Genomic DNA, 25,615 nt, shown 5'->3' with positions numbered 1-25,615 from the left:
GGTGCTGTCCCCTGGGCTGCACAGCCAGGGGCTTAGCCACGCTGATTACAGAATGAGCCCTACCTGAGAGGCACCATGTACCTCCTCCTAAAGAGCCAGACTTCAGTGGTGATCCAGCCCAGCTGGGGTATCAACAGGAATGAGAAAGAGGTAGGAAGTTCTGAGCAGCAAGGAAAGCCTAGAGGGGAACTTGAGAAGAGAGGCAGGAAGTGCCCAGGGAAAACTGCAGCAAAGAGAAAGGAGCAGACCTAGCTGTTGGGGACAGGGCCCTGGGCTGCTACCAATGTCAGGGTGGGACTGGGTTTCCCTACTGGCTCCAAAGAAGGGGGCGTACATACACCCAGAGAGGGTTACCGAGCCCAGGAGGGGTCTGCAGCCTGAACAAGAGCCCCATTGATGGCAGAAGGACTTCTTTCTGTGGAAAGACCTCTTTGGACTTTTAATGTGAGACAAGCTAGGCCCCAGAAGGGTGGACTAAAGGTGGTGACCTGGCCGGAGGGCCGAGTTACCAGGCAGAGAACCTGCCATGGTGCTGGAGTGACCATGGATGGGGGATGCTAGCCCAGCGAGAGGGCTGTGATGCCATGCCTGGCCGCCAGGGGGACACGTAATGATGAGTGGATTCGTTTATGATTGGCATAGTCAGGAGGACTGAACTCCCCCTGTGATCCGTGAGGGCTGGTGGAAGTCTTGGTTGCTGAAGGAAGGTCTGCTCTCCCACGCGGGTGTAACAAGGGACCAAGCCGGTCCCTGGATTTCCCACTTCAGTTCCAGGGACTGGTGAAGCAGCTCTAGGGGTTTCTCCAGCAGCTCCTAGAAAACCAACAGAAGCAGAGGGAAGTGCAGGCGGAGCTACAGACGCGGCAGCAGCAATACCCCTCTCAGAGATCCTGCAAAGGGAAATCAACCCAGGGTCTGCCTTGCCCACGGTCAAAAAGAGCAGACACGGAGAGCATGCCTGGGCTGTGCTGAGAAGGTTAGCCCAGGAGAGCAGGACATGAGAAAGTGTACCAGCGTGGCCTAATGCCAAGACTGGGACAAGAGTTCTTTGTTTTGGGTGCAGAGAAGCTGGCCATATCAAAAGACATGGCCTGCTTAGGAAATTGCTGAGTGGCAAAAAGAGGGGCCAGGGCCCAAGAAGTTAGAAAGAAAGGAGGTGCCCTCTGACACAAACCCCCAGGAGGCAGGCAAAGTGGAGGTGGCAGTGATGGCTGTGGACCTTGCAGACCCTCCACCAACACACCCTGTTGGGTGCTGCAGGGAGGTGAAGGATGAAATGGTTGGCCCAGAGATGAAGCAGACTGAAGCAGGGATAAACACAAGGGTGGAGCAGTCCATGGTGGGTTCTCAGACCCTGATGGAAAAGGTTTTGGGGGATGCAGCAGTGGCAGCAAAAAGGCTACAGAAGAAGCTAATGGCCTCAGAACAGGCTGTGCAGGCAGCTGTTAATGAGAATGAATGGCTGCAGGAAGAGCGCTGGGATACTGCAGAAGAGAAGGATTGCCTCTTCATTCTGGTGAATCACTGGCAGGGGAGCTGGAGACACTTTGTGCACAGGCTGTACAAGCGCGCACCCGGTGACAGCGACGAGATGATGAGGGATGAAGCTTGGACGAGAATAGAACTTGCCCCCCCGTGTGGGCCAGGTTCTAAGGAGGAGGGTATATAATGGAGGCCTTGGCCTGTGGGCTATAAAGCCTGGAGCTAGGTCAAATGGATTACAGAGCGAGCTCCACCTGAGGGGAAAACCGCAGCAAAGGTACAGGAGCAGGCCGAGCTGTTTAGTACAGGGCCTTGGGGCAGAACCTAGAATCCAGAGTAGGACTGGTTCTCCCATGGTTTCTAAGGAAGGGGATGTACAAGGCCATAGAAAGGGCTACCAAAACCAGCAAGGGCAGGCTGAGCCAAAGTCAGGCTGAGGAAGAGCCCCCAAAGGGACAGAAGACCTTGTTTCTGTTAAAGACATTTTTGGGCTTTTAGTTTGGGATGAGCATGACCCAGGAAGGAGTGGACTAAAAGACGGTCACCTGGCTGAAGGGCTGAGTTCCCAGCCGAAAAAATTGCCAGAGTGCCCTAGCGACCATCGACGGGGGTGCTAGCCCTGCAAGAAAGCTGTGACACCAGGCCTGGCCAGGAAGGGACACCTCTCAGTGAGTGAACTCTGTTACAAACCTGCTTCCATTATGGAAACAGCCTGGTATTGGAGAGAGGTGGGGATGGCCTATGGGAGAGGATGGCTGGAGTGGTCATACAGAAGGGGCAGCAGGGTCCAGTGATGAGAGCAGGGAACAGGTTGTACTGCAGCCCTGCCACTGAGTGGTAACGTGGTCCTGGCCAGGTCACTCTCCCACCTGGTGCCTCACTTTCTCTATCTTTGAAATGGGGATCATCCTGACCCACATTAAGAAAGTGTTTGATCCTCTGCTCTTGCTTCCCAAATCCCTGCCCTCCTTGCCCCACACAGGCCTCTGCCCTGTTCCTCAAACTTCCACGCCCACGTTAGTGCCTGTGTCGCTCCCCCCACCCCCAACTGCAAGGTCTCATGTACAGTCCCCTGCCAGCTAACGGAAGCCGCCCCTAGATCCAGAACAGGAATCGCAGTTCCTGTGCACTGTCCTGAATGGAGTATAGACCATGGACATGGGGAAGGCCAACACTCACATCCAGGTAGATCATCAACCTACTCCTCTGTCCCAGGAGCAGGAAGGCCTCTGGTTCTCGCTGTCTTCGGTAGCTGGAGCTGCTAAGTTGGGGGTGCGGTGGGCAGTGATGGGAACAGGCCATAGGATTAATCAAGTGTCAAGGGGAGACTCCCTCTCCATGGGAGTTGATGTTACCCCTCTGTGGGGAATCTCTTCCTTGCAGATGCTGTGCTTTGGTTCCTGGACTCTGCCACGAAGCCCAGCTCCCATCCCTAGCCCTCTGCAGAGAGCTGCTCTGGGCAAGGACTGCAGACCCAGCTGTCATCCTGGCAGGTGTAGCCCCAGGTTCCATAACCCTGACCCATGGTCTCCCTCTGCTGACAGGCTCTGAAGAAGGCCTGCCCAGAGACATGGATGCCATGCTGAAGAGCCTTCTGGCAGCAACCCCCAGCACAGACAAACTCCAGCACATCTTGGAGGTGAGCAGAATGGGCAAGGGCAGCAGGAATTCTACCTTAACCCTGGGGAGGCCTGGAAATGAGAGACTGGATGATCCACATTTCCACTGTGTCCCACTACCTGAGAGCCATTGGGCCACCCGTAGTCAGGGCAGAGCAGTGTTTAACCAGTTACCAATCCACAAGAGGACCTTATGATGTACCTGTATGGCACAATAACTCTGCCTTGAATCAGTTGATTCAATTGCTTATTCTTTGGGGTTCAGACCCTCTGTTCTCCCCCTGGGGTGACAGAACCCTGATTGTCACTTCTGTCTTTCGGCCTCTGTCCCAGCCTCTCACAGATATATCCTGCAGCCAGCCCAGCTCAGGGAGCAGTGGGGACAGGTGATCTCATCCTGTCAAACTAAGAAACATGGGTCTCATTGAGGCTCAGATGGAAGATCCCATGCATCTCCTGGAGGTAAGAACTGTTCACTCTTCCTGCCACTTGGGGCTCTTGCAACAAACAGGGGGCTCCTGCTACACATCCTGGTTGGGAGCTTTCCCTATCCCTGGATCCCAGCCCTGGTACAGAGACCTAGTTTTCATCATGAGTTCCTCATTTTATTCTCAGAGGATGTTGTCCTAATTACCATTGACCTCAGTGTCCTTAACTACTTTCGTCCAGGCTCCTGGAGACTCTTTCCTGCAGGAGGTTTGAGTGGGGAGAGATCACTGTCACAAGCCAGGGGTCTTCAACCTGGTCTGCAGGATTCATGGGAGCAGCCACACTCCAACCCTCCACCTGGAAGCCTGCTGAAAATTGCTTATCTAAGACCCATGAAGTTCAGCCCCACTTTGAGGCTCCACTCCTGAGGGCCTGTTGGAGAAATCCCAGAGAAGCTAATTGGCCCCCTGGCCCTGCTTAAGACAGCAGCAGGAACAGGAAGCTGACTGAACATACCAGGGCTGCTGTCTGTTTCTGCTGCCGCTCCCCTGGCTTGATTTCCTGGCATCTGATTTGTGGTTGTGATTGCAAGTTTGTCTTTTGCTTCTGATCTTCCAGTATCCTGACCCCACTGACTCTCGACTCTTGTCATGTGAATGTGGACTCTGACCAGCAGGTCTGGCTTCCCTTGACCCAGCCCTGACATTGACTTTTTTACAATTTCTCCAATGCCTTTTTCTGCTCTCCAGCAAGATACCAGTACCTTGGTTCCCAAAGTCCTAGTTGCCCGCTATTCAAGAGCTGAGGGTTAGTGCTTACATTGCCCTCACCCCCACCCCCAGCTGCTTTTCCTATGGGAATCTCCCTAGAGCAGAGGAGAAATCTGCTTTTCTGTTAGGATCGGTCCCAGCAGTAATTCCACCCACCTTGGCCTCAGGTCAGCTACTTTGTTTACCTAGGATTAGGGACCACTTTTGAAGCCCTTAGCATGGGGATGGAGGTGGGAGCAGAGGCTGAAGCTTCAGCAGTTTCCACTAAAGAACACCACCCTGTCTTTCTATGGTCTGACTAAGGCTCACCATCCATCTTGGAGCTGAACACCAGATGGGAGCTGATAGATTGTCTTTGGTGGGCCAGGTTCTTGTGTGTGATGGAGCTGTGTGCCAGAGAGGGCCAGGAGAAGATGTACCACACATGGCCAGGACCGGGCTAAACAGCCTGTAATGCTAGGTGAGTCAACCCATGGCCACATATATACACCCTGAGCATCCATGGGGACTGAATCTGGGTGCTTCACTGTCAAGAACACAATTCACTCCAACTAGACTCATTAAGGTAGTGACCCCTGCCACATTATGGTAGTGGCCTCTGAGGTGGGTCAGTATTATCTCTGTTAGCTGGCACACAAGAATGGAAAGCAACTGGCTTCAAGGTCACACACAACATCACTGACAGAGGCAGGAAGGAAGCATGGTACTGATACCAGTCCAGCTCCAACCACTAGAATCCAACCACTTCCAAAGCCAGAGAACCCAGGAGCCCTGACTGACAGCTAGGCCTTAAATGACAAGACCAACCTTCCTCCTACTCAGGAAGCCATAGAAAGGACCATCTGATGAGCTCCCCTTTGCAATGCCACTGTCAGAGACCATTGCTAGTGGGTGCCAAATGATTGAGCAGGGAACTCCTTGAGAGACTCCTAGAGACTCACAGGTGTTTCACTGTGACCCTCTGGGAGCTGTGGAAAGTGTGCTGCATTGAAGAGACTCTCCTGGTCTCTCAAAGGATTTGTTTTCTCCTAGATAGTCTGTCAACCAGTGAGGCCAGTTTGCAGATTGTGGAAGAGCCGTTTGGCGATGGGTTGGAGGATTCACCATGTAGGTGGCAGGAGCTTCAGTTCCTGGGGTCCGCATGGGCCAAGCCTCCACTCCTGACACTCCAGGCTAATCTCCCACTGCTCTCAGTGGGGCTTTGGCTTCAGCTGCTGTGCCTGCGTGCTTAGGTATGAACTGGAATGAGAACCAAGTAGGAGGTTCAGAGTAGCAAGGAAAGCCTAGAGGGGAACTTGAGAAGAGAGGCAGGAAGTGCCCAGGAAAAACTGCAGCAAAGAGAAAGGAGCAGACCTACCTATTTGGTACAGGGCCCTGGGTTGCTACCAGTGTCAGGGTGTGACTGGGTTCCTCTACTGGCTAGAAAGAAGGGGGCGTACACGCACCCAGAGAGGGTTACCAAGCCCAGCAAGGGGGCTGCAGGCCGAGTAAGAGCCCCAGTGAGGGCGGAAGGACTTCTTTCTATGAAAAGACCTCTCTGAACTTTTAGTGAGACAAGCTGGGCCCCGGAATGGTGGACTAAAGGTGGTGACCTGGACAGAGGCTGAGTTACCAGGCAGAGAAACTTCCATAGTGCTGGAGCGACCATCGATGGGGGATGCTAGCCCAGTGAGAGAGCTGTGATTCCATGCCTGGCTGCAAGGGGCACGTAAAGATGAGTAGTTTTGTTCATGATTCGTATTAGTTAGGGAGTGGATTGGACTGAAGAATTTATGGATCTAAAGGCAGAGGAGGCCTGGAATTACTTCAAGTCAAAGTTGCAGAAATTATCAGAAGCCTGCATCCCAAAAAAGGGGGAAAAATTCATAAGCAGCAGTTGTAGACCAAGCTGGATGAGCAAGCATTTCAGAGAGGTGATTCAGAAAAAGCAGTAAGCCTACAAGGAGTGGAAGATGGGAGGGATTAGCAAGGAAAGCTACCTTACTGAGGTCAGAACATGTAGGGATAAAGTGAGAAAGGCCAAAAGCCATATAGAGTTGGACCTTGCAAAGGGAATTAAAAGCAATCGTAAAAGATTCTATAGCCATATATATAAGAAGAAAACAAAGAAAGAAGAAGTGGGACCGCTTAACCTCCTCTCCATCCTCAGTGTTAAGGGTAATCTAGGCATGGCCCAATAGCTAAACAAATACTTTTCCTCAGTCTTTAATGAGGAGTTTAGGGATAATGGTAGGATGACAAATGGGAATGAGAATATGGAGGTAGATATTACCACATCCGAGGTGGAAGCCAAACTCAAACAGCTTAATGGGACTAAATTGGGGGGCCTGGATACTCTTCATCCAAGAATATTAAAGGAACTGGCACATGAAATTGCAAGCCCATTAGCAAGAATTTTTAATCGATCTGTAAACTCAGGTGTTGTACCATATAACTGGAGAATTGCTAACATAGTTCCTATTTTTAAGAAAGGTTAAAAAAGGTAAAAAAATCTGTAGTATGCAAAGTCTTGGAAAAAAATTTGAAGGCGAAAGTAGTTGAGGACATTGAGGTCAATGGTAATTGGGACAAAATACAACATGGTTTTACAAAGGGTAGATCGTGTCAAACCAACCTGATCTTCTTTGAGAAGGTTACAGATTTTTTAGACAAAGGGAACGCAGTGGACCTAATTTACCTTGATTTGAGTGAGGTATTTGATATGGTTCCACATGGAGAATTATTAGCTAAATTGGAAAAGATGGGGATCAATATGAAAATTGAAAGGTGGATAAGGAACTGGTTAAAGGGGAGACTACAGCGGGTCACACTGAAAGGTGAACTGTCAGGCTGGAAGGAGGTTACTAGAGGAGTTCCTCAAGGATCAGTTTGGGGACCAATCTTATTTAATCTTTTTATTACTGACCTTGGCACAAAAAGCGGGAATGTGCTAATAAAGTTTGCGGATGACGCAAAGCTGGGAGGTATTGCCAATACAGAGAAGGACCGGGATATCATACAGGAGGATCTGGATGACCTTGTAAACTAGAGTAATAATAATAGGATGAAATTTAATAGTGAAAAGTGCAAGGTCATGCATTTAGGGATTAATAACAAGAATTTGTTATAAACTGGGGACGTATCACTTGGAAGTAACAGAGCAGGAGAAGGACCTCGGAGTATTGGTTAATCACATGATGATTATGAGCCGCCGATGTGATATGGCCGTAAAAAAAGCCAGCAAGGTCTTGAGACGCATCAGGCGAGGTATTTCAAGTAGAGATAAGGAGGTGTTAGTACTGTTGTACAAGACACTGGTGAGACCTCATCTGGAATATTGTGTGCAGTTCTGGTCTCCCATGTTTAAGAAGGATGAATTCAAACTGGAACAGGTACAGAGGAGGGGTACTAGGATGATCCGAGGAATGGAAAACCTGTCTTATGAAAGGAGACTCAAAGAGCTTGGCTTGTTTAGCCTAAAAGAAGGCTGAGGCGAGATATGATTGCTCTCTATAAATATATCAGAGGGATAAATACCACAGAGGGAGAAGAATTATTTAAGCTCAGTACCAATGTGGACACAAGAACAAATGGATATAAACTGGCCATCAGGAAGTTTAGACTTGAAATTGGACAAAGGTTTCTAACCATCAGAGAAGTGAAGTTCTGGAACAGCCTTCCAAGGGAAGCAGTGGGGGCAAAAGACTAAGCTTGATAAGTTTATGGAGGAGATATATGATGGGATAGCCTAATTTTGGCAATTAATTGATCTTCGACTATTCGCAGTAGATATGCCCAATGGCCTGTGATGGGATGTTAGATGGGGTGGGATATGAGTTACTACAGAGAATTCTTTCCTGGGTGTCTGGCTGGTGAGTCTTGCCCATATGCTCAGGGTTTAACTGATCACCATATTTGGGGTCGGGAAGGAATTTTCCTCCAGGGCAGATGGGCAGAAGCCATGGGGGTTTTTTGCCTTCCTCTGCAGCGTGGGGCATGGGTCACTTGCTGGTGCCCCTAGTAACAGCCCCTTGGTGGCCACAGGCCTGCCTCTCCCTGGCGACGGGTAAGTGGGGGGCCACCGGCTCCTTTCAGCACCAGGGGGGCAGGACCACAGCCCCCTGGGGTGTCGTAGAGTGGGTTTGGCTCTCAGTCCTGTGGGTGGCTGGACCTTGGGTCCCTAATCCGGGTTGGGGTGAGGGGCTGGCTCCGAGTGCGCCCACGCCACAAACAGCCAGGCAGGCTAGGCAGATGCGGAAACGCACCCTCCAGCGGCACTAGCCACCATGCGACCATTCACCCCGTGTTGCACCAGCACGAGCCTACAGGAGGTGGCAGGTGCTAGAGCAGGCTGGTGCCGCCATCGCCACGGTCACCCCAGGATGCGACAGTGGCCTCGAGACGTGTTTGCTGTGCTGGTGTCAGGCCGTGTCCTACGGCTGTCAGGGCAAACCACTCCAGTGCAGAGTGAGCCCTGGCCTGATGTGGTGCTCCAGAGCCTGCCAGAACCAAACAGTGCCAGGAGGACGCTGCTCTCTGCTGGCCTGTGGCATGCCCAGAGGAGCAGCAAGATCAGGCATCTGGAGAGGGTGGGATGGCTAAAGTGTGTTCCCAGTGAGAACGCCCTGGCCCTGAACCTCATGGAAGGAGACTGTTGGCCCCTTACTAAAAATTAAACTCCGTGGGGGTATTTTGGTTGGGTAGCTCCCAGTATCAAAAGCAAGGGGAAGGGTCGATGGGAAATCAGGATCCTGAGACTGACAGACCCCAGGAACAATGGGGAGAGGCCAATGTCACAGGTCAGCCTGATTGACAGGGCGAGCAGGCTAATGGGGGAGTCAGGAGGCCAGGGGGGCCCCGTCTCCCATGTGAGCTGGATTTGCCTGGGTCAGACAGAGTGGGGCCGAGCTAAGGAGAAAGCAGGGGCCTGAGCTGAGCTGGGAAGCAGAGCTGTGCCAGAGCCCTGTGCTCCCTCTTCAACCAATCCTTGCTTTGGCTGCCCCAGCCCCAGAGGCTCTGCTCATTGCTGCACTAGTATTGGTTAGTAGGATTGTCACTATCACCTCAGCTGCTAATTAGCAGAGGCAGAGAAGTGGGTGGGGGGTGTGAGAGCGCCAGAGAACTCCGGCTCCTGGAGGAGGGGATCTAGCTGCTCAGTGCTGCAGCAAGAGCTCTTCCTGGGCATGCACTGCAAGCAGACCTCTGGTATGAAACTGGGTGGGGGTAGGTGGCTCCCCCCAACTCCAGGGCCAGGGGAGCTCTATGCCATCGCCAATTATTGGGGGGCAGACATGCCACTACTTCCCCCCCTTGTGCACACCCCTGGGGAGAGATGCAAATTACAAATTAAGTCTAATTGATTTACCCCTTCTTGTGGGCATCTCTGCTTTAACTTATGCCTTCACATTTTCTTCTGCTAGTTACTTTTCCTGCTTTCTGTTTTCTTCCAGAGCTTTAGTATGGAAATTTCATTAATTTTGCTTCATTGGCCAAATTCAGATGTGACATAGAAGGAATTGTAAGTGGCACATCAGTCTGTTAGGGTAATTTATATGATCAGGGGGTTGGAAGAAAATGTAAACTGCTCCAAAATAGTTACCCCTAAATTTGGCCCAGGGTGTATAATTTTATATGGGCAACTTTGGTTATTTCAGTTATCAACCCAATACTTGTTTTGGTAGATGAAAAAAGTTAATAAAACTTCCCCATTAAAATTTTTTGCCATTTACCTCCTTTTTGAAAGTATGTGCAAGATCATCATCTTCATGTTCAGAAACATACACACATTTAAATGCCAGTATTATTTTTTCAATACAATGTTAAAGTATTTTAAAACACATCCCCTGTGCACAAGAGAACCTGTTCAGGCTGATGGTGTACTAACAGAATCTGTCCTAAGAGTTGCATTCCATTCCAAAGACCATTTTTTTTCTTAGTATGGGAGCAAAAGCTGGGAAGGACAGGGGTCTCATCCCTCTCTCACCCGTCACGGCAGCCCTGGAGCTGGGGCTGGAAAGGAGGGAAAGCCTTTTTCTTTGACTGCCGCAGCCCTGCATGTCCCAAATTCCCCCCCCCTTCTCACCCCACTGCCCCCTCCCACCTACCCCCTATTCCCCCCAAGGCTACCACCTTACCTTACATGTACATCTTCTCTAGGGTCCAGGCACCTAATTAGTGGAGCCACGCCTGCATGGCTCCACTAATTAGGTGGGTGGCCCTTCATTCTCTTGTGTGCAGCCACCCAGTCGCGCACCTTAGAGGGAGCTATCTGCAGACCACCTGAATGGAGCTTGTGGACCACTGGTGGTCCACGGACCAGTTTGAGAACCGCTGGTCTAGATGAAATTACTCTAAGGTGGATGCACAACTGGTTGAAAAACTCTATTCAAAGAGTAGTTGTCAATGGTTTGCTGTCAAATTGAGAGGGCATGTCTAGTAAGGTCCCACAGGGGTCAGGCATGGATGGGTCCAGTACTGTTCAATATTTTCACTAATGATTTGGATAATGGAGTGGAGGACCTGCTTATAAAATTTGCAGTTGACACCAAGCTGAGAGGTATTGCAAACACGTTGGAGAACACTATTAGAATTCAAAATGACCTTGACAAACTAGGGAATTGATTAAAATTCAACACTGATCAAATTCAAGAAAGAAAAGTACAAATTATTTAACTTAACAAAAATCACATGAGTAACTATAAAATGGTGAATAACTGATTAGGTGGTGGTATTGCTGAAAAAGATCTAGGGTCGTAGTTGATCACAAATTGAATATAAATCAACAATGTGATGTAGCTGTGAAAAAGGCTACTATTGTTTTGGAGTATATTAACAGGAGTGTTGTATGTAAGCCACGGGAGGAAACTGTCCTGCTCAGCTTGGCACTGGTGAGGCCTCAGTTGTACTCTGTCCAGTTCTGGTGTCAACTTTTAGGAAAGACGTGGAGAGAGTCCAGGGAGAGCAATAAAAATTATACAAGGTTTAGAAAACTTGACCTCTGAGAAAAGGTTAAAAAAAACCCTGGGCATGTTTAGTCTTGAGAAAAGAAGACTGAGCGGGGACCTGATAAGTCTTTAAATATGCCAAGGGCTGTTAAGAGAACAGAGATCAATTGTTCTCCATGTCCACTGAAGGTAGGACCAGAAGTAATGGGCTTAATCTGCAACAAGGCAGTTTTAGGTTACATATTAGGGAAAAAATTCTAACTCTAGGGGTAGTTAAGCTCTGGAATAGGCTTTCAACAGAGGTTGTAGAATCCCTATAATTGGAGGTTTTTAAGAACAGCTGGGACAAACTGCTATCAGGAATGGTCTAGGTTTACTTCGTCCCGCCACAATGCAGGGGGCTGGACATGATGATTATATAATTCTGTCTCTCCCAATGGTGGCCAGAAGGCATCCTGTACACATTTCCTCCTTCCCCGCCCCAGCTACCTAGAACTCTCCAGAAGATCAAGGGAGGAGGGCGCTGGTAATGTTAGTGGCTCCATAGTGGCTGAGTTGGCCCTTGTTCTGAGATGTCCTCAATGTGTTCAGTATGGCCCATTTTATCATTCTCCCTTACAGCTAGGCTTTGCTCTCCCAGGGACCATTTTATTGCCTATAGCCGGAATAACTAATACTAACTAGCTTTTAAGTGGTTTCATTTGAGAGTGAGGTGGCGGGGAGAGAGAATACTCAGAAGGCATGCCCTCCACTTTGCTTGAATACATTAATAGATTTCAAGGCCAGAAGGGACTATTGTAATCATCTAGTCTGACCTCCTGCGTAACACAGGCAATAAAACTGTCCTCAAATCATTCCTAGGGCAGAGCTTTTAGAAAAGCATCCGATCCTGATTTAAAAATTGCCCGTGATGGAGAATCCACCATGACCCTTAGTAAATTGTTCCAGTGGCTAATTACCCTCGTGGTTGAAAATTTATTCCTTATTTCCAGTTGGAATTTGTCTAGCCTCAATTTCCAGCCATTGGATCATGTTATACCTTTGCTAGATTGAAGAGCCCATTATCAAATAGTTGTTCTCCGTGTACGTACTTAGACTGTGATCATGTCACCACTTAACCTTCTCTATTAAACTAAATAGATTGAGTTCCTTAAATCAGTCACTATAAAGCGTCTTTTCTAATCCTTTATTCATTCTCATGGCTTTTCTCTGGATGGTCTCCAATGTATGATTATTTTTCTTGAACTATGGACACCAGAATTGGATACAGTATTGCAGCAGCAGTTGCTGTACTGCCATATACAGAGTTAAAATAACCTCTCTACTCCTACTTGAGATTCCCTTGTTTGTGCATCCAGGGTTTGTCCTCTTGCCCACTGCATCGCATTGGGAGCTCATCTTCAACTGTTCCATCACAACCCCCAAATCTTTCTCAGAGTTATTGTTTCCCGGGATAGAGTATGACCTACATTCTGTGTTTCTAGATACATGCATTTACCCCCCTTATTAAAACACATACTTTTTGCATGTGAGTTACTACAGAGAATTCTTTCCTGGGTGTCTGGCTGGTGAGTCTTGCCCATATGCTCAGGGTTTAACTGATCACCATATTTGGGGTCGGGAAGGAATTTTCCTCCAGGGCAGAAGCCATGGGGGTTTTTGCCTTCCTCTGCAGCGTGGGACATGGGTCACTTGCTGGTGCCCCTAGTAACAGCCCCTTGGTGGCCACAGGCCTGCCTCTCCCTGGCAACGGGTAAGTGGGGGGCCACCGGCTCCTTTCAGCACCAGGGGGCAGGACCACAGCCCCCTGGGGGTGTCGTAGAGTGAGTTTGGCTCTCAGTCCTTACCAAGCGATCCAGATCACTCTGTATCAGTGATCTGTCCTCTTCATTATTTACCACTCCCCCAATTTTTGTCATCTGCAACTTCATCACTGGTGATTTTATGTTTTCTTCCAGTATGTTGATAAAAATGTTAACTAGCATAGGCCAAGAACCAATTGCTGCAAAATTCCCATAAAAACCACAGGTTTCAGAGTAGCAGCCGTGTTAGTCTGTATCCGCAAAAAGAAAAGGAGGACTTGTGGCACCTTAGAGACTAACAAATTTATTTGAGCATAAGCTTTCATGAGCTACAGCTCACTTCATCGGATGCTGTAGCTCACGAAAGCTTATGATCACATAAATTTGTTAATCTGTAAGGTGCCACAAGTCCTCCTTTTCTTTTTCTAAAAACACAGCAGTTTAGTGATTCTCCACTTAGGTCTCAAAATATGATTGTATCATTTAGCCAGCTTTTAATCCATTTAATGTGTTCCATGCTGATTTGATACCTTGCTAGTTTTTTAATCAAAATGTCATTAGGTGCCAAGTGTAAAGCCTTATAGAAGTCTTAAGTATATTACATCAACACTGTTACCTCTATCAACCAAACTTGTACTCTCATTACAAGAAGATATCCAGTTAATCTGACAGGATCTATTTTCCCTAAACCCATGTTTCATAAATATAAAGGGAAGAGTAAACACCTTTAAATCCCTCCTGGCCAGAGGAAAAACCCTTTCACCTGTAAAGGGTTAAGAAGCTAAGACAACCTCACCTGACCAAAATGACCAATGAGGAGACAAGATACTTTCAAAGCTGGAGGGGTGGGAAACAAAGGGTTCTCTCTGTCTGTGTTTTTTGCCAGGACCAGAGCAGGAATGCAGGTCAGAACTCCTGTAAAGGGTTAATAAGCAATCTAGCTAGATATGCGTTAGATTCTGTTTTGTTTAAATGGCTGATAAAATAAGTTGTGCTGGATGGAATGTATATTCCTGTTTTTTGGGTTTTTGTAACTTAAGGTTTTGCCTAGAGGGATTCTCTATGTTTTGAATCTGATTACCCTGTAAGGTATTTACCATCCTGATTTTTCAGAGGTGATTCTTTTACTTTTTCTTTAATTAAAATTCTTCTTTTAAGAACCTGATTGCTTTTTCATTGTTCTTAAGATCCAAGGGTTTGGGTCTGTGTTCACCTATGCAAATTGGTGAGGATTTTTATCAAGCCTTCCCCAGGAAAGGGGGTGTAGGGCTTGGGGGGAAAGACGTTTCCAAGTGGGCTCTTTCCCTGTTATTTTTGTAAGACGCTTGGTGGTGGCAGCAATAAGGTCCAGGGATAAAAGGTAAAATAGTTTGTACCTTGGGGAAGTTTTAACCTAAGCTGGTAAAAACAAGCTTAAGGGGTTTTTCATGCAGGTCCCCACATCTGTACCCTAGAGTTCAGAGTGGGGAAGGAACCTTGACACCATGTTGATTGGCATTAATTATACTACCCTTCTTTAATTCTTTATTAATTGAGTCCTGTATCAGCCGCTCAGTTACCTTGCCTGGGATCTATGTCAAACTGACAGGCCTATAATAACGGAGGTCATCCCATTTACCCTTGTTAAATATTGGAAAAACATATGCTTTCTTCCAGTTTTCTGGAATTTCCCCAGTTCCAGCACTTAACGGTCCAGTGAGCTCCTCAGCCAGCTCTGTTAAAACGCCTGGATGCAAGTTATACGGACCTACTGATTTCAAAATGTCTGACTTTAGTAGCTGCTGTTTAACCACCTCCCAAGAGACTAGTGAAATGAAAGGAGTGTTTTCCTCATGTGCTATATCCACATTAGTTTTTCTCCCCAAATATGAAACAAATACTTACTGAACTATTTTGCCTTTTCTGCATTATTATTGACAATTCTACCATTTACATCTAGTAGTGGACCAATAATACAATTTTTAGGATTCTTCCCCCCCCCCCCCAAAAAAAAAACCCTCATTCCTCGTGTCTTTAATTCTGCTGGCCATTTCTCCTTGTGTGCCTTTCAGTTTTCTACAGTTCCTAGCATCTGATTTAATTTATTATTAACTTCCACGTGTTATATATAGTGGCAGAGCTCCAACCTTGTCCCCAGGGGTCCCGTGCTTCCAGGCGGTTTATGCTAGCTTTAGAGTAACAGCCGTGTTAGTCTGTATTCGCAAAAAGAAAAGGAGTGCTTGTGGCACCTTAGAGACTAACCAATTTATTTGAGCTCACGAAAGCTCATGCTCAAAGAAATTGGTTAGTCTCTAAGGTGCCACAAGTACTCCTTTTCTTTTTGCTAGCTTTAGAGGCTCAATGAAACCCTCCACGTAGCACTTCTCTCTCCAGGGCCAGGGATACTGTCTACTGAGCCCTTTTCATCATAAGCCAGCAAGGAGGTTGGTGAGAGAACTCCCACAGTCTCTGTTGCTCCTATGGCCGTTTGCTTGTTACACCAAAACAGTTTAGCCTCCTGTCCTGACAGGGCCCGGTTTTCCCCTCCCAGGAGGTGTTTCTGTAGTGGCGGGTTGGGGGGAATAACCCAGGCCCACCCTCTACTCCAAGTTCCAGCCGAGGGACCCTAATGGTAGTAGCTGTTGGCAGCCAATCTTTCACTGCCAGAGTTGCTATATTTCCCTGGGCCACTTCCCCACAGCTCTCCTGCTTCTCTCTTCTTCACCCTTACCTTAGGGCTCCCTTACCAATGACTTGAGGGTGTCTTTATTAACCAGCCCTTCAGCCACACTTCCTGTCCTCTGCCTGACTGGAGTGAGCCCTTTTATAGTAACAGAGGGGCCTTAATTAGAGTTAGGTGGTCACATTAGCTTAATGGCTCACCTGACTCTTTGCAGGTTAATTGGAGTCAGATGTTCTTATTAGCCTGGAGTAGCCCCTGCTCTGGTCAGTCAGGGAACAGAAAACTGTTAATCCAGTGGCCAGTATATCTGCCTTCTGTTACTCTGCTGTACCCAACTGGCCTGGGTCTATCACAATATATATTTGTAGCTGCTTTCACTTTGCCTTTAAATCAGGTCTCTCTTTTAAAAAACAACAACACCACTACAGCCTTCTTCCTTGATTGTGTTTTTTTGGGGCATCTAGTAAAATGTTCTTCAGCAATTCTCAATTGTCATTGACATTTTTCTGATTCCTGCACCCAGCTGGTTTGGCTCATAATTGTTTTCAGCTTTGTGATTGTCCTTTTTAAAGCACCAATCATCTATATTACTGGTATGGACTATTTGTGTGTTATAAATGTGATCAAGTTGTGATCACCTGTATCTAAGCTATTATTAATTTTTAGTGCTGTGATCAATTCCTTTTGATCTGTCAACAAGGTCTAATATAGACTTCCCCAAAGTTGGATGCAACACATGTTGAAATAGGAAATTGTCATCTATAATATTTAGAAATTGAGGATATTTTAATACTGGCAGCATGAGACCTCCAGCATACATCACTCAGATTTAAGTCCCCTATGATCACAAAACTTTTTTTCTACACATTATAGATTGACTTCTAAGGAGCCAGTCAGACTGTTCCCTAGTGTGATTTGATGGTCTGTAGCAGACATTAATTAATACCCCATCTTGTGCTTTATCTCTGCTAAGACACTGATCCTTAAACATTCAGCATCATTTTCTTCCAAGCCGTCAGTGACTCGGAAACAGGTAATGCCATTTTTTAACATAAATTGCCATTCCTCCTCCCCTTTTGCCCACTCTATCCTTCCTAAATAGGCTATAATGATTGATTTTAACATTCTAATCATGCCTGTCATCCCACCAAGACTCAGTAATACCAAATAGATCAAATTTATGCTCATAGATGAGCAATTCCAGTTTCTCTTTTTTGTTACCTAGGCTCCAAGCATTTGTGTCTGGGCAGAGAAAGAGAGTTTACTATTCATGTCATTTGGATCTTTGATTAATTTTGTTCTCAACATCTTGATTTCGTGCTAAATGAGTACTTACATCTTCTCTCTTTTTTCTTTCCCCTTTCGTTTTTAATTTAATGCCATCCTGACTACTCTCTGGAGATCTCTGTGGGTAAACTTGATTTTCTTACTGGTTGGGCTGAGCTGCCATCCACAGGTGTGTCATATACATTTCTCCATTCCCTTGGACCAATTGGATATTGAGAGAGATCTTCCACAGTTTACATGCTGAGGACCTGGTATCAATCAGAAACCTCTAGCTGTGTGGGATTCCTTCTGACCCCCTTCTTTCTGATGGCTACAGCCTGCCTATCCTTGCCTATCTCCTGCAGTGTAGAATGCCACTCTTTTGCCTACGGTCGTTTTGAACTGCCAAGATTCCTGTCTGACTTCTATTCTTTTTTACTACTTGGTGGCCAGTTCCTTTCTTCCTTGAATCCGGGGTACTGATGTTTCCGAAAGCTGGTTGTCTGGGAACTTCGAATTTTCTCTGATTCTCCATCGTGTCTCTACTTGCCCTTCCCACCCAAGAATCTTTTCTTGCAGCACAGCCAAAAAGTTTCATTTCATACATAGGATGTCCCTTCTGTCTACAGGCAGGAAAAAAAATATAGAATCGTAGAACTGTAAGCCTGGAAGGGACCGCGAGAAGTCATCTAGTCCAGTTCCCTGCACTCATGGCAGGGTTAAAACATGACATGTCTGCTGTAGGTCACCACCACTATTCCATCGCTGGCCATCATTGACCTGAACCTGGAAGGAAAGCCTCTCTCAAGCTCTCTCTGAAACTCTCCTGTTATCTGTCTCTGTTTGTGGCTCTTGAGTTTGCCTATCAAGTGACTTTTTATACCAACTCACCCTTCTTAGCTCAGTTCTGTCCCTAACTACCAGGGAGCAATTAATTGCCCAGATATCAAACAGCGGGGCTGATCGAAGTTCCAAGGGTCAGAGGTATGTCGCCCTCACCAGTGCACTAACAAACAGGCCCACATCCGCTGCTTACTGTGGCCTGTGGCCGAGCTCTGAAGCTCCTACATGGAGAATGAACAAACAATCAAGCCCCCACAAATATACCCAACATGCTGCTCACCAAGTCCTACTACCTCCATGCACAGAGTCTGCAACTCTTCCCTCTGAAACTCTCCTTTTAGCCACCTCTGTTTGCAGCTTCCAAAAATTCTTTCTATTCTCAAACCTAGTGGAAGTTCAAGCAATAGTACAAGAAACTTCTTTGCCATCTGTTGCAGATTTTGGAATTCTTTACTGGAGCAGTTTATCAAGGGCTTCATCATTTCAAATTTAAAAGGTCAGGTGGCTGTGCTGGCATATTTTCCTCCACAGCCATGAAAAGTGACTCTTTAAGGTGGGAAATGAAGAATTTCCTCAAAGCAGCATCTTCATTTCATCCTCCTAAGATTAATTGAGCACTCTCAGGGGACTTCATTTTGGTTCTTAACATGCTGACTCTGTGTCCTTTTGAGCCCTTCAGGAAGCTATCTATGTATTTCCTCACCTTGAGGTGGCCTTCCTGGTAGCCATCACCTCTTCCAGGAGGGTTTAGAACTTCGGGCTCTGTTGAGGAATAACACTGCACATTCCTCATCACGATGGTTCTTTGAACAGACCCAGCCTTTATCTCCCAAAATTATCTCATTTTTTTCCAGAGCCCAGACCATGTTATCCCAGAGACAAGCCCTGGCATGCAGTGGATGTCCGTACAGCCTTCAAGATCTACATCTGTCACACACAGGTTTTTTGCATCTCTGATATTTAAAGGAAAGAGTATCAAAATTTACTGTTTCAAGAGGAACAACAAGGAGTCCAGTGGCACCTTAAAGACTAACAAATGTATTTGGGCATAAGCTTTCGTGGGTAAAAACCCACTTCTTCAGACGCATAGAGTGAAAATTACAGATGCAGGCATTATTATATTGACACACGAATAGAAGGGAGTTAGCTCACAGTGGAGAACCTTCTCCACTTGTGAAGTAACTCCCTTCTCTTCATGTGGTCAACACTGGTTCTGTAGTGTGTCTTCCTGGTCATTGTTGATACCGTGTCAAAATTTTACAAGCTGAAAATTCAGGCATCAGTGGGTGCTGCCTCTTCACTAGAAGGGTGCTCCAGGCTGTGGTCTCCCAGGAGTAGAAAAGAAATTTAAAACCCTATATATAGTTCTGGTTTTGTTTTCACCCTTTCCAAAGGCACTGTGCTATGAAAAAAAATCCTATTGGTTAATGGATCTGGATCTTTTGAGACAGTATAGGAGAAAAACATGTTTGTGATTTACTGTTTTGTGTCCAGTGTCTCTTGGTGATAAGTACAGAAACTTTAGTTGCAATAGCAATATACATTTTCATTTTCTAGATGAAGCCATTACATCCATATATATCTGAATGCATCTGTGGTCTTCAAGATCGTGCCTTTGGTCACCAATGCTTAGCTTCAGTGATCCTGAATGGTGAGGCATCTATCTTCCAGAAAGGATTTATTATTCTGGAACACGGAGAAATGACATGAAAGACTGCACTGTCTATAAATCATGTAGTGGATTGCTGTTGTAGAAATCTCTAACTGGACCATCAATGCAAAGCCACTACTTCCCCATGGTATGATTGCTATAATTTATTTTAGCCAGAATATTAAATATGGAATGTGAAATTATTTATTCTTACATATAATAAGATTATAAATCTAATGTAGTTATGTATTAAAATAAACACTTGAAATGGTTGTAATGTCTTATAGCCTTTAGACTCTGTGCAGTTGAAATCTTCCTCTCATCTTACTCTCTTTGCATTCTTGTTTTGTAGCAATTGAACATTCATTATTTAGGTTGGCATGGGAGACTCCCTTCCAAAACAAAAAAATAAACCTCTGTAAGGCATTGTGGAGCTGTTCCTGGGAGGGGCTACTTATAAATTAGGTCATTAGTTTTCTGTTTTCTTGTGAACTATTTTTGTTAGGCTGAATCTAGTTCTTCACTCCTTTGTGTAGACTTAAGGTAGGGAGAAGCACACATTCCAAGACCAGCTGCCTCTGTGTGACTTATTTTGAACGTTTAATTATGGCATGAGGGAGCTCTCTCACCCTGAGCATGAAATATAGCAGTTATTGAATACTCTTCTTTACCAGAAGTGGTGGGTGGCCCTCAGTCGCTTAACTGCACAGCCTGACTACAGCTTCCTTTATGGCAATGTTCCTTGCAGAAGGTGGGATGGGTCTACATTTCCCTTTTTCCTCCCTCTTGATTGCAGTGTGCAGGGCGGAGGCAGTCTTTGTCCCTATGGTTCTCCTCCTGTCTCCCTAGCTAACTTCCCTTTCAAAGGCACTTCAGACTATGCTGACCCTTCAGGATTCTTCTCTATCCTGGCACCCAGTCAGACATGGAAGTTAGGACACTAACTTGCTTGTTGTAAAGTTTGGCTTCATTCTTATGAGTGGTGTTGTGCTATGTGTAATATTGTCTACTTTGGCATTATGTAGCTGCTGCTTGTTGGGATGAGAGTAGTGAGCAAGAGGAGAAGCATCCACTTTGCAATAAGGTGCATAGCCTTTACAACATGTGAAGCCTATATGGATACAGAGGAAAGTTTGGGCCAGATACAGCCCTTAAAATAAACTAACAAACCAGCTATGCAAACAGTCCCTTATATCTATTTTTTTCTTGCAGTATCTGAATCAATACAATACAGCACTGATATATTTCTTATCTTTGTGATAAGTCCTATTATTGTGCTGCTGATTCTCTCATTTATGACTATTGTAGCCTGTCAAAAGATTAATCAAACTCTGATACATCGCCTTCATGCACATGATGCTAAACATGGTACAATAGACGGGCTGATTACTTCAAACATTGGAGACAGTACACTTGCGTTAAATTAAAATGCACCTTATATAAGAGTTAAATTCAATAACAATTGCAAAATATATTTTGGTTTAGAATACTTAAAAAATAACCTGCATATATTAGCCAACTTACCCTGTTTCTTTAGTCAAATTTTAAATGTCAGTCAAAAAATCTGAAATGTTAAAATGTTATAGTCAGCCCTTTATTTTAATGACTTCTTTGTTTTCACTAAAAAAAATCTCCCCAATGTTTAGGAATTGCTTGATTATTCTTGTTCCTTTGGAAGTGGCTCAGGATTACCATTTTTTAGTGCAAAAAACAGTGGCTTGTCAAATAACGCTAGTAGAATGTGTAGGCAGGTCAAGAGTTAATCATGTCTTAATTTAGGAAATGAATGATAAGGTAGCAAAATGTAAGAGCATTGAAATCTGAACATTTTGATATCTGTTAAATACTTGTGGAGGATTCTATCGTGACTCAAGACTTTACAAGCAAATCTTTCTGTGCATAATTATTGTACCTTATATACATTTGTTTCATTTTTGTATTAACTTGATATAGATTCTCCTTAGGTGTAGAAAGCTGAGATTTGACAAATCGTTCAACTTTTTTTTAATATCGCCCATTACATTTGACACCAAAACAAATGTGCTGTTTCCTGTCTGAACAGAAGAAATCTAAGTTTATAATGTGGAAATAACTATCATTCTTCTAGCTTTGAAATTTCTTGGTTATGTATCATTAATGTGTAGTGAATTAAAATTATAGTGTCACATTGGAAACAGTCTCTCAATACAGTGCACCATTACTTAAACCATCCTGTAATTCTAAAGTATTTGTTTATACTAGAACATGATTAATGTAGTCATCAGAACAGATTATTAAGGTTATAGTTTAATGAGAGCAGAAGAATAAGCCCAGTTTGCATAATATCATGCTTTCCACATGCGGATGACAGTGTATTTCATTGCTCTGGATAAACCTTGTCAAGGCTTCTTGCCATTTGTCATTCTCATGGGTACATCTACAGGCATCGAAATGGCTCCTAAGGCATCCTTGTTGGAGCTGTGAGAATAAGAATATCCTGGCTGGTGCTTCACATAGCCATTGTGCTGCAGCATGGGAGGAGGGGCCTTTAGAAATATCATCACTGCACCTCTCATATTCAGCATTCTGTTTCCCCAGCCATAGGAAGGGAGTTACAGGTGTTCAGAATCACTGTATACAGAGGTGGAGAGAACAGTGCCCTGCACTACTTCTCTCACTTTTCATTGGAAGGGAAAGAGTGGTGATGGAGGCAGTGGGAGGGGCGTTCTTCCTCAGCATATGCAGTCATTGCTGGCTATCTGTAGCCCCACCCTAACACTGGACTCTCAGCCTCAGGCATCGATGAGGCAGCTTTTAAGATCTGAAGCAGAGATGAATGAGTCTTTCTAAAGAGCCCATTGCCATGTTTCAGCTGGATACCTACTATGACAGTCCTAGCAGAGCCTCTGGAGGCAGCAGGGATAGCATGAGAGTGCATGTCCCCCGCTCTCAATCTCATTGTGAGTAGTACCAAAAAGCAGCAGGGAGTAGAAGGAGGTGTGGCAAACCAGCCTGTCCCCAGGCTTGTTGAAGTTTGACATGGTACCTCCCACAATGGTCTTGCAGTGACCCCCTCACCCTAGGCCTGTACCCTGCCCACGTGAAGAACCTCATTTCTTTGGTGCCTCTGTAATCTGCAATCTGGAAATGTACTTGATTTGCCATTTTGATTTAGCAAGATTACATTGAATTGCAAAGAGACTTTAAAAACAAGTCTTGGAGTGAGTTTAAATAGTCTTGGGAAACCAAGTTATGTTAGTTGTACTGGAGAGCTTTTCAATGAAGATAGACTGTTGCTTAGAATAATTTTGAATCTGAAGGAGGATATCTCATTTATTAATCATCTAATAGCCTAATACAAAATTTTGTAGGAAAAGGCCATTAGGGAGAAGTCTGGTGAAGTCAATGGCAAGGAGAAAATGTAGCAGTGAAAATCTTTTCATCCAGGGATGAGAAATCATGGTTCAGAGAAACTGAAATGTACAATAACATACTTCTTCGCCATGAAAACATACTGGGCATGAATTTTTTCAAGTAAACAATTGCATATTTATACAAATATACTGATTGATAAAATGTGGGATTCTAAAGCAAGTATGTCTAGTAGAATAATAACATTTTAAAGCAAAAGTATTGTATTAAGCATGCATATTGTGTTCTCTCTCTCACTCACACACACACCTGTGCATGAAATTTCTGAAGAGAAACCCTTTTAAAGTGTCTGAATTGTAAAGATTATAACAAATTGGAAGTGGCAACATTTGTATTTTATCCTTAAATAACTAGTATTTTGCAAGTGGTTGCTCTTCATGTTTTTGTTCTGTTTTTTGGTAAACAGAGTGTGGGAAAGCACTGGATTGGAAACTGTGACACAAGGCATCCCTGATTTTCTTTAAAAACAAAAACAAAAAAAAGCTCAGACTTCCAAGACTGATACCTCATTTTAGGAAAAGTAAGCATCATAAATCACTCACAGATGGTCTCCTTCCTGCAGTTTATCCACTTACTGTACACACCCCCAGACACCCCTTTATGATGTGGTGCAGTGCAGCGGTGGCTCTGCCTCTGATTTCTTCCTAGCCTTCAGCTGAACTGCCCAGCCTCCACCACCTTGTGGGCTAAGGAGGCTTAGCCCTCTGACTTGGTCACATAACACTTCCACCCTTTCCATGATACCCAGTGTCCAAAATAAACACAAAGACACATAAATATTTCCACATGTCCTGGGCTTGTGCCAAACACCTACTTCATGTATCAAGGGACAGGACTGATTGGGCCCTCAGAAAATTAACCATTTTCTTACTTGTGTGGGGTTTGTACGTCCCATCACATGAACATACTGGGCTTAATCAAAGCTGACTTTCATTAGGTTTTGGACAAGGTGGTAAAATACAACAATCCAATAACAAAACCATCTACGAGAGATTCCTCTCTTGTTATGCATCGAATGAGTCTGCAGTAAAGTACAATTGGTACTAAAAGCTTGAGAGTCCCTAGCAGGAAGGGAAAGTGGATTGAACTACAGGCGGTAGTTGTTCTATTCTTGTCCAAGGTCAGTTTATTTTACAACAGAAATAGTATACTAATTAGAGGAATTTCCATTTTATTTAAGTTTCATTGCATCTGACATGACATCAAGAAACTACAGTACACAGCTTTGGTTAATTACTTGCTGTCATGAAAATGGGTCACTTTATGATTATTTGCAGCAAAATACGGTGGATGCTGATGACTGCCTACATTTGAGACTGTTTTGTTACAAAGATACCAATGTATTTAAAAAAGTGAAATAGTGATTCAAGTACATTGGACATTATTATCCTCACATATAAATTGTTAATGTGGCCTATTTAAAGCAAGTCAATATTTTGTTTCTCACAACATGAATATTTAGTGAGGCTAGAGTGATAAAATTTGAGGAGGCTCATTTGTAGAAAAAGCATAACTGTATGAATCGAAAGTGACAGGTACAGTGATGCAGTTTATTAGAACAGCTTAATAGAATTCAGTTCTGTGTTTGAGAAATGGATGGAACTTTCACAGAGTCTGGTAAAGGCTAAAACAAAGATTTTGGTTGGAGGGCAGATCTGCAGGAGTTCGTAAGTGTAAGCAGTGTCAGGATGAGCTCCACCCTGACATCTGGTGGTGAGGTGTGGCAAGTTGTGGAAAAGAACTTCAGGGGCTGATCTCATTTGCATAGGCACACCCACCCCGCCTAGAATGAGGCCATAGCTGCCGAAATGGTCACTTTGGCTCCTGTGGGATCCCCAGTGTCTCTGTTATTGGGGCAGGAAGAATAAATTGTTATTACCCTGATTATGGGAACTGTGCTTGGAACTGTACTTGGCCTTTTGTTATGATGGAGGGACTCACCATCAACTAAGTAGCACTCGCTAGGCAAGGGTCATGGGTTTTAAAACGCTGTGAATTGAGAGAGGCTGGGGACAAGTATTAATACTTGGTGGCATGGGCCCCTTGGTGAGGGCCTTACATGCTAATTGCACTTCCTCCTCTCTCCACTGTGGAATATCAGAGCTAATTTTGATTCTATTAGGAGTCTAGTTACAGGCTGCTGAGCTCACTTTGGGCTAATGGTGCACCAGCACTGAGGATCCCCTACTACAAGCTGAATTCACCAAAGAGCTGAACTGACTAAGAGCTGAAATCACTGAGCATTGTGTTAAGTAGTGGGGGAGCCTGAAGATATATTGTGGAGCAGTTTGCGGGATGGCTGGAGTGCCTTGTAGACAGGCTGGTGGAGCAGTTCGTAGGACGGTGGGAGCTGCTGGTGGGACGCAGAGCAGTTTGTGGACCGGCTGGTAGAGCAGTTCGTGGGACGGTGGGAGCTGCTTGTGGGCCGCGGAGCAGAGCTGAGCGAAGGAGTTCGTGGGGCGGCTGGCAGAGCGGAGCAAAGCGAAGGCCTGTGGAGCTGTGGGGCGGTCAGCTTCAGATCATGTAAGGTGCCTCTTACCCCCGTCCCATCTCCACCCAGGTTGGGAGGTAAAGCTCCGCAGATAAACTTTCGAACTCTGGGGCTGCCCTGACCAGGGACAGAGACTTTTGGGTCATTGGACTTTTGGGACTTTGGGTGATTTGGGGTTGCTGGACTCAAGAACCAAAGGGAAAGGGGCATGCCCCAATTTGCTTGGGGTGGGTTTTTTTGCTCATGGGTTGTGTTATGAATCCTGT

General features: G+C 45.4%; 1 pseudogene; it reads left to right on the top strand.

Annotated features, from left to right (window-relative positions):
- Nucleotides 1–1,207: 1,207 nt before the first annotated feature.
- Nucleotides 1,208–24,219, top strand: LOC144260156 (activin receptor type-1-like; annotated as a pseudogene).
- Nucleotides 24,220–25,615: the final 1,396 nt, after the last annotated feature.

Source organism: Eretmochelys imbricata, chromosome 2 (assembly GCF_965152235.1).
Source record: "Eretmochelys imbricata isolate rEreImb1 chromosome 2, rEreImb1.hap1, whole genome shotgun sequence".
Lineage (NCBI taxonomy): Eukaryota > Metazoa > Chordata > Testudines > Cheloniidae > Eretmochelys > Eretmochelys imbricata.
Note: the sequence above shows the minus strand (reverse complement) of the source record. Positions and strands in the feature narration are given on the sequence as shown.